The sequence below is a fragment of the Camelus dromedarius genome, chromosome 34 (assembly GCF_036321535.1).
Source record: "Camelus dromedarius isolate mCamDro1 chromosome 34, mCamDro1.pat, whole genome shotgun sequence".
In the NCBI taxonomy this organism is placed as follows: domain Eukaryota; kingdom Metazoa; phylum Chordata; class Mammalia; order Artiodactyla; family Camelidae; genus Camelus; species Camelus dromedarius.
In genome coordinates, this window is record NC_087469.1 from 14,020,960 (window position 1) to 14,030,924 (window position 9,965).

A 9,965-nucleotide genomic window follows, 5' to 3' on the forward strand; every position below is an offset into this window, starting at 1 on the left:
AATCCTGAACTCCCAATTTATCCCTCTACTCCCCAACTCATTCCCCTCTGGTGACCATAGCTTGTTCTCTATGTCTTTGAGTCTGTTTCTGTTTTGGTCTCTTGCCCTTTTTCCCTTTCCTTAGTCATCTGAGTTCTGCATTCTGTTCCTCTATTTGGTCACCCACAGCTCGCTCTGACCTTTACTACTTAATGCGTTCTCTGGCTTCGGCTTCTAAGCCACAGCAATTCCCTGACCCTCGGAGCCAGCCTGGCCTCCACTCCAATTGTTTCACTTCCCCGAGTCAGCCATGATTTCTGCATTTTCTGTTCTGCCTTGCTTTAACCTGGTCTCACCCTTTACACTTCCATCTTTGCTTCAGTTCTTCTTTTCTAGTTTCCTGACCTGCAAGTTGGACCCATTTGCTCACTTTCGTTCCAATTCTGGCTGTAAAATGTAATCTTTCCTTTCTAGGAGTTATAGTTGATGGTATAGTTGAAGAGATAGGACAAACACGCAAGAAGCCCTGTCCGTTACAACTGACTGACAACTGGATGTGCTAACTGAAAGCATTATATGAGTTTATAGAAAAGGTTGAGGTGGGAAATTCAAGACCCTGAGGAGGGAAATTCAAGATCCTGAGGAGGAATGGTCCTTCCCAGTCGACTCCCTTTTTTAAAGGTTTGGGTATTTGGAACACAAACATTTCTTGGGAAGGAGGAGAGGAAGTGTAGGGCGGAACTTCCTCTGGACTTCCCTGTGATTGGCTCCAAAGCTGCCTGTCTCCGAGGGGCTGCCTTGTCTGTGTCTACCATCTAGCGGTGGTTGCCACCAGAAGCCTTACCCGCCTCGAGGAGAGAGCAATTTAACGCCATTTCCAACTTAAGCACCATATCTACAGGGCGTGAAATTAGTTCCAGCAAGCAGCAAATTTGCTGCTAATAAAAATATTTAGCGATTCACTTGTCTTTAAGTCAGCAGCAGAATATTCTTTTTACTTGCATCAATGCTTGTTTCTCCCAGTTCTAATATTTGATCATCAAGCTGGCCTTGTTTAGCTAAAGCCGGGAAACAGCAAGTTCTTCAGCCCTGCAAAAATTTGGGTTTTCTGAGAGGGGATTTTTATCTCTCTCATTCGATCAAAAAGAGGCCTAGATGTTTGAATCTTGGAGATGGAACGCTTTCACTGGTTTGGGAGTCTTGGAAATAAGTTTTCATTCCCTTCTGTCTGCCGGTATTATCTCCTGAGTCGTTGCACGTGGAGAATCCGGGGCACTAAGGAAGGATATGGTTTCTCTCTCATATTTAGCTTTACTCTGTCTCAGTGCAAAACTCATTTTAATTTCTTTTGTCTCTTTTAGCTGCTAGCCTTTAGAGTGAGGGTAATCTAAATGCTGAAGAGCTACTGTAGGACATTAAAACTTCTTTTTCATTTATTTGACAAATATCTTTTGGGCACCTACCATGTGCATTCTTGGTTCGAGGTCCTTCTTTGGATCAGAAGTGTTCCAAGAAGCTCAGCATGATAGTTGGGTGGGAGGCTGACCTGGCAGATGACGCCTCTTCTCCAGGTCCCTGGATTGGTGGGTCACACAGACACCTGCATCTTTTTCTTTTCCTTGTGGAGCTTGTCGAAGAAACAAAGAGCAGCGGACCTTCCCTCTCTCATCACTTAATTGGTCCAAGGATCTGAACAGATCACTTGTTTCAAAGTCCATAAAATTTAAAGAAAGAGTGCAGTGGTGCCCTGGGAACTCTGTCTTCTATCCCAGAGGAGCCCTGGCTGGATCATCTTTCTTCAGCTCCTGGTAGAAATCACTTTTGACCATCCTGACAGGAAATCAAGATGTAAGCTGCTTCCAACACGTAAACTATATCTTTCTCAGAAATTAACCAAGAGATACCAATGAAAGCAGCCCTCTTAGTTAAGAGAGGGACCCAGGCAGGGCTGATAACAGGGAGTTAGAACCACCTCACACTAACTTCACTGTCAGAGACACTGGAGGGAGTAGATTAGAGACAAGAAATGCCACGGGGGAATGACACTTGGCAGTGGCACAGAGGTCACCATAGAGGCTCCCTCTATGCATAGCAGCAGGAGGTACAGAGGTTTTGGATCAGGGTTCTAGGCTCTGTTCTTTGCCCTTTCTCTCAGGGGCATGACTCTGACAAAGCCCCTTTCTCTATCTTGATGTCAGTTTCCTCATCTGTCAAAACAGATGAATTTTACTCCCGTCCCCAGATCCTCTTACTACAGTGTGAGTAGGTTGGATGGTGACTATTTTGAAAAGCTGTACAAAACTCACCAGAAGGATACTATGATGAAAGCCTGGATTTCTCCTGGGATGGAGAGCACAGCAGCATGATGTATTTAAGTTAGGCAAAGCAAGCCTTTTCTGACCACAAGGGATAGAAGACCGGATGAAGTGGAACCACTTGTCCAGGATGAGATGTGCAGCCCTCATCATCCTCTAATCTACAAATCCCAAATGTCTTTTACTCAGGGAGGGTCAACTGAAGTTCCTGTGTTTAAAACCTTGATAATTTTATCCTTGCTCTAGAGTGATGGGAATCATCAGATGTGAATTGTTGGGGAAATATAAAAAGTGATTTGAAGAATAAGCACTATCAATTAGCACTTAAGCAAGAACCAAAAACCAAGATCAGGAAAATAAAAAAAACCCTAAATAATGTGATCATTCAATAGAAATAAAGACATTCTCCAATCCTGGTCCTGTCTTTCTCATACGACAGTATGTAATTAAGAAAGACTTTGTGGGAATGAGTATACATGGAAAACAGGTGAATTGAGGATGTGGATTGAATGTTGTTAAGGGGCAGCTGGACTGGAGCACAACATAAGGCCACTGGGGAGCAGGAAACATAGGGACCCAAGAGAAGAATTAAAGGGAAAGGAGGGAGCCCTGGAGTCTTCCCTGAGCCCCGTGACCCTAGAGGCAGAGCTAGCAGAGTCTGGGGAGAGGAGTGATGGGGTTGGAGCAAGGCTGCAGTCTTTCTCTGTCAGGTCTCCTGGTCCCTTGGCCCTCTCCTTGCTGCTTCTGATCTCAGGATCACTTAGGTAAGCTGTTGGCTTCTCTGTTTCCCATTGCAGCAGCCTTGCCTCTGCCAGCTACCACCCAGGCAGGGGGTCTGAAGCCTACAGCCCTCTTGTTGTCAGATGCCGGAGCTGGGTCAAAAGTCAAACAGGTTGAGGATGGGTTACAGATGCTTTAAAGTGTCTAATCTTTTCAATGCACATCTGTTTCTTGGGCATTTCTCATAACAGTATTAATCATAAGGCAGTTATTAGGTTTCCCTGAATTCTTCTTGAATTAATGCACGTGTAAGTTAGAACCTTAGCAGTGCTTCCGCAAAGTCCTCATAAACACAACCCTAGGAGGCTGATAATCCCAAACCTGGGCTGAGCAGAGTATGTGCTCAAGGATCAGTAGTCAAAAAGGGCTTTACAGATAGAATAATGCTCAGAAGCACTGAATCACTCTGTAATCTCAGAAAGAAGAGTATGGCTAACACAATTGTTCATAAAACAGACTGGCCCTTTGCAGAATTACTAAAGGGTTAGGTTGCTGATCTATTTAAAGTAGTTTATTCTCAGAGGTCACATAGCAAATACTTGATTTCTCTGTAAGGAAAACTTAACCACTTCCTAGCCCTTAGCATCAAGGATTTGGACTGTTGAAATCAAGACTGGATCCTGCGTATTGAGGGGAGGAGATATGCTGTCAAAAGAAATGCCTCGTTGGGACACCCACATTCCAGAATTGGGAGGTCATTTGAAGAGTGCCAAAATGAAGAGTGGAAGCAATTTTAGAGGTCACCTAAAGGCCACATGGCATCCTGATAAGAATACAAGCACTCATTGCAAACTGCCTGAGTTTAAGTCCTTTTGCTACCCCGTGCTGGCTGTGTGACTTTGGGCAAGTTACTTAACCTCTCTGTGGTTTTGTTTCTTCATCTGGAAACCAGAAAAAAAATTTACCTATATCAGAGGTTTGTTTAAGGTAATAAATGTTAGATATTTATACTGTTAGTAATGGATTCATGACATATTTGCAAAGCCCTTCAAAATGAGACATTCTGTTTATACAAGATCTCTTTGCTTAACTAGAAAACTTAAAAAACAAAACAAAACAATTGGATTCACTACAAATTTATGCTATTTAAGCTTGGGCAGGCCTGGGCGGCTGCTGAGCAATCCTCCTACCCATTTCTTGTTGACTTCTTAGTAAAGCTCCCTCCATGGTTGTTCTAAGGCAGGGTTTCTCAGCCTTGACACAATTAGCATTTGGGGCAGCATAATTCTTGTTATGGGGAGCTGACCTGTATATTGTAGGATGTTCAACAGCATTTCTGACCTCCACAAGATGCTTCTTGATGCCTGTAGCACCTTCTCCCTCATTGTGACAACAAAAGATTTCGCCAGACATTTCCAAAGTTCTGGGGTGGGGGGCAAAATTACCCCTAGCGGAGAACCACTGTGCTAAAGCTTTTCTCTCTTCCTCGAGCTTGTGTCTTCTGATACGTACTTTCAGTTGCTAATTGTGCCTCCTTAACCACTGTTGACCATCACTTGGTTGAAACTGTTTCCTCCCTTGGATTTTAACTTCTCTGGGCTTTGACTCGATTAGCTAAAAGTCAGAGGAATTAATTTAAGTAACTTCTAAGACCCTCTTTGGTGCCAGAATCTTATACATTTCAGATCCTCTCAGCTTCTGTTTGCCAGACAACTGCAATCAGAATACTGGAAGAAAAATACCATATGATATCACTTATATGTGGAATCTTGAAAAAGGACACAAATGAACTTATTTATGAAACAGATTCACAGACATAGACAACAAACTTATGGTTACTGGTGGGGGAAAAGGGGGGTAGAGGGATAAATTGGGAGTTTGGGATTTGTAGATACTAACTACTATATATAAAATAAATAAACAGCAAGGTCTTACTGTATAACACAGGGAACTATATTCAATACCTTGTAAAAAGCCTGTAACGGAAAAGAATATGAAAAGGAATATATATATATATAAACTGAATCACTATGCTGTACCCCAGAATTAACACAACATTGTAAATCGACTGGACTTCAATTTAAAAAAAAAAAGGACACTCTACCTTTAAAAGCCACAGAGGCACCAAAGGGACCCCACCACACAGAACACAGTGAGGCCATCTTTATCTTCAGCAGCTAACTTTCTCAAGTTTTGCTTTGTTGTCCCAAACACCAGCGTTACTCTAACCCAGGCTTAAGATTACAGAGTGTTTTGCTTGTTTGTTATTTTGCTTCCTTCTCCCTCGCTCTCCACGTTTAATCGGCCCCCAAATCCAGCTCGCATCTCTCTCTAATCCATCTCCTTATTCATCCCCACCAGCCACTACTCTGACTCAGGGCTTCTTTGCCTTTTTAACATTAACTTTCCCTTCCAGGATTTAGTCCGTATTTTCTAAATGACATCATACTTTGAATGCTATATTCCAGCCCCCAAGCTTTGCCAGCATTGTTGCCTTCTTCCTCAGGAAGATGATGATTTAACTAGAGCTTCCACTCACGTTAATACATGCTTCTCCTCCCTCAAACCTCCTCATTTCATTATGATATAATTTTTGGTCAAATCGATGCTCAGACTGTATAGTATTTTAACTATGGAAATGTTGTTTATAGCGAAGTCATATCATGTCCTGTGATGGCATTTCCTTTCTTGTATGCTTCATTTTAAAAATTAATATCAGTACTTTAAATGTTTGTTTAGTTTTCTATGTGCTCATCACCAACTCTGCCCTAAACATTTCAGGAGAACTATAAATTCCCCCCAGTTTGGCCTGGATATCAGACAATCCATCAGTTTCACGTCAGTTCAGTTTCGTTTTATTTTTCCTGAGGATACGCCGCCTACATCATCTCCCGTCCTGCTCCATTCCAGACAGGTCATGCTTTAGGTCTGCGGTGCTTCTTTGCGTCAACACTTTGGGAATTCCTTTCATTCCTCTTATTTCCTGGATCCCACGTCTTCCTCTTTCTGGGTTTACTGCCTATTTTGATGATATTCAAATCTTCTATAAGCCTCATAGAAAGGATTTAAGGAAATAAATACTTCTTAGTACTTGCATTTCTGGAAATGTCTTTATTCAACTTTATAGTTGATTCATAATTTGTCAAGGTGTAGAAATATTAGTTAAAAGTCATTTTCCCTCAAAGTTTTGAAGATCTTGTTCCACCACCATTTTTGTGTTTGTCTAAGCCGGTTTTTACAAAGTCCAATGCCATTCTGATTTCTATTCCTTTTTATGCAATCTTTTTTTCCTCTATTTTTTCTTTTTCCTTTCTTCCATCCTCTCTCTCTTTGATAACTCAGCTTTATTGAGATATAATTCACATGTCATACAATTCACTCATTTAAAATGTACAACTCAGTGGTTTTCGGTATATTCACAAAGTTGTGCATCAATCAATTTTAGAACATTTTATCACCCCCAAAAGAAGCCAATCTTGTACCTCTTAGCTGTCAGTCCCCAGTTCCCCTCAACTGCCACCCTCCGCTCCTCAGCGCTAGGCAATTGCCAACCTACATAGATTTGTCTATTCTGAACATTTCATATAAATGGAATCGTACAATACGTGGCCTTTTGTGACTGGCTTCTTTTACTCAGCAAAATGTTTTCAAGGTTCCTCCATGTTGTAGCATGACAGAGTGCTTCATCTCCTCTTATTGCCAAATAATGTTCCATTGTATGGATAGACCACATTTTGTTTCTCCATTAATAAGCTGATGGATATTTGGGTTGTTTACACTTTTTAGCTATCATGAATAAATAGGATTTATTATTTAAATCTCTCCACAAATAGGGTGGTTGTTTTTTTTTTTTAATCCCTGATCTTGTGAAGTTTCACAGTGACATTCCTTGGAGACACTATTTCACTCATTGTGCTGGGCGCCCAAGAGGGCCTTTCAGTCCAGGGCATTGTGGCCTCTGGTTCTGGGAAATGTTCTTACAGTATTTCTTTGATAATTTATTCCTATCAATTTTCTCTCTTCTCTCTTTCTGGAATTCCCATTAGTTGGATTTTGGGCCTTCTGGATTGACTCTCAAATGTACTTAACCCTTTTCTTCTATTTTGTTCTATTTTCTGTGAGCGCACCTCAACTCTTTTCCAGTTCTTCTAGTTAACATTTTATTTTGGATATTTTATTCTAATATTAAAAGGCTCTTTCTTGTTTTCTGTTCTTTTTCATAGCATCATATTCTTTTTTATGAATACCGTGTCATCTCTTGATTCTCTTAAGTTTTAGTTATTCTATTTTTGAAGTTTCCTTTTCTTTCTGCATTATCTATTCCTCAAAGTTCCTTTATTTTGATCATTAGGTCTTTCCTGGAAGAGATTTCTCTCAAATTTACAGTACTCATGCCTAGAATTAGTATTTTTAAATGATGCCATAAAGATCAGTTAGCGATTTGTGTGTATGTGTGTGTGTGTGCGCATGTGCACGCGCACAGGGGGGTTACTTGGTCTTATGACTAGTGGACCTTATGGCACAGTGACTGGGCAGGGATCTGGCCATTTGATGGGGGCCCCTCAAGTATCGGTGTTGATTAGTTTTTTCTCTTGAGCTGGTAAGTTTCCCCAGAAAGAAGCTGTCTAGTCTTCTGCCCAAGGCGGTTAGTATAAGCCTAGCTTCTGGTATTTTGGGAGCCTAATCAGGAAAGGGGACCACTCAGTGGTCCCTCACCCCCTGGTTTCAGAAGGGCACCTCACCTGACCTTTAGCTGTGACTACTGTCCCTGCATATGGACCTCCTTCAGCTCAGTCTCTCCAGGGAGGTCCTGTCATCTCCTGGGGACTTGGTTGGGCAGTTACCTGGCTGCCCATTTCCAGCCTCACCTGGGTCAATGGTCGTCAGAGGCCCCTGGTGCTTCCAGTTCAAGTCCGATTTTGTTGACATCTCTCATCTGCTTTATGTCTCCTCTTCCATAGTCTTTGTCTCTGTGGGTTCATGTCCTTTTTATTTACTTACTATCATTTTAGTTAGATTTTATGAGGGAGAGTAGATAAACAAGGATGTCTAATTTGCCATGTTTAGCTAGAGTTCTAATTGCTTGTGACTGAGCTGTTCCATTGGCCTCATGCTCATCTGTTTTAAGGTTGTTTCTACTTTGAACAAATCTATGCATTTCTGCCAGATGAATTTTTCTAAAGCACAGCTCTAATTAATTAATCCCTCACTTAAAAATCCTTCACTGCTTCATTTTCCTGGAGAATCTTAACACTGGAAAAGACTTTAGAGGTTTTTCAGACCAGCAATGTGCTTGATGCATGAGTCCTCTGTCCACAGTGACCGGTCAGTGGGCCTCTGCCTGAGCGATTGGCCCCAGTGGAGGGCAGCTTCCTCCTCACCAGGCCATCTGTTCTGTTATTGCTCAGGTCTGGCTGTTAGAAAGTCTTTCCTACATAGAATTGAAGTCTTGCTCCTGAAACTTCCAGCATTGGACCCAAATTCTGACCTATGGTGCCTCACGTTAAAAGCCTAATCTCTCTTCCACGTGATAGCACTTTATATAATTGAATTATTGCTACCATATGCCTCCCGGATCTTCTCTTCTTCTAGTTCAAAATCCCTAATTCCTTTCGCTATTTCTTATGTGACATTGCCTATTGGATAATGTCCAAAATCCCAAACTCCCCCATTTAGGACCCTCGGTGCCAGGACTCCAGACTCCTCTTATCACGTCCTCTCTCATCTTCTTCTCCTTTGCTGTCTGCTCCAGGCACACAACTTGCCTTTCTCTCCTTACATCCTGTTCTTTACCTGGGATACCCTTCTTCTCTTTCTGTTTTAAAACCACTTCCATCTAAAGATTGGGGCTGGTGTGCACTGAATTGTTGAAAAGTAGTTTGGGAGGATGGAATGGGATGGGTAAGAGGGGGACATTGATTTTTACTCTCTACAATTTTTTTTAAAAAGTAGTGGGGTTGTTGATCATCTTTTAAAAATGCTACTCAATTCATTTTTCAAATACATTAAAAAAATAGTTAGAAAATTATATTGACAACAAATTCTATCCATCAACTGCAATCCATCCCCAAAGTTACATGGCCCAGGAAACTTTTGCTTTTTCCTTCCAGTGTGAGCTTTCCTGATGTGAACACTCAGAGCATTTGGGGGTGACTTTCTCATTGACCAACCATGTTACACTTTACGTCATAGGTACCTGTGTGCAAGCCTTACCTCTCACCAGACTGTAAGCTCCTGGAGACCAAGGATTGCTCATTTTGGAAGCCCCTGCCTTACAGACTTACATGCTACATAGCAGGAGATCATTATGCTTTATTAAAAGGGTGGGTTGGTGAGTTCACATTATAATTTACTTATGCTCCTTTAGACATGGTCCTCTATTTTTCTTTGAGTGGGGAGAGAGAACTCTGGGTACTTCAGCCTCTGGTCAGCCACCTAGTGGCCTTCCCAAATATCACACAGCCTCTTCCCAAGGCGCAGACCAATAAGCGCTATTGCATCCGTTTTTCTCTTTCCTTAGCCTCTCCTGCTTCAGTGTCTGGCATGTGATGCTAACCTAGTGACCCCGGTAGACCCTGAAGAGGGCAAAGGACTCTGGAGATGGGATGGGGCGGGGGGCAGGTGGAGAGGATGGGCTGGGTCAGGGCCCAAGGAAGTGGACAAGTTTCTGCTACAGAAAAATACCAAGCTGGGGAGTCAGAGGTGGGGAGCAGCAGGCAGGACGGGGAGTAGAAGGCAGAGCAGGAGCCCAAGTCAGTGTGGCCTCTGGCGCAGAGGCAGACAGAGCTGCTCCCCAGACGCCAGTGACTCCCTCCCACAAGGGACGCAAAGAGCTCTTGCTTCACCTGGTGCTCGAGTGAATGGAAAAAATCTTTATCTCTGTTGATTCTCAGGCTGTGCCATGCCTGAGGTGAAAACACATTCCCTTTGTCTGTCTGCCTGTCTGTCTGT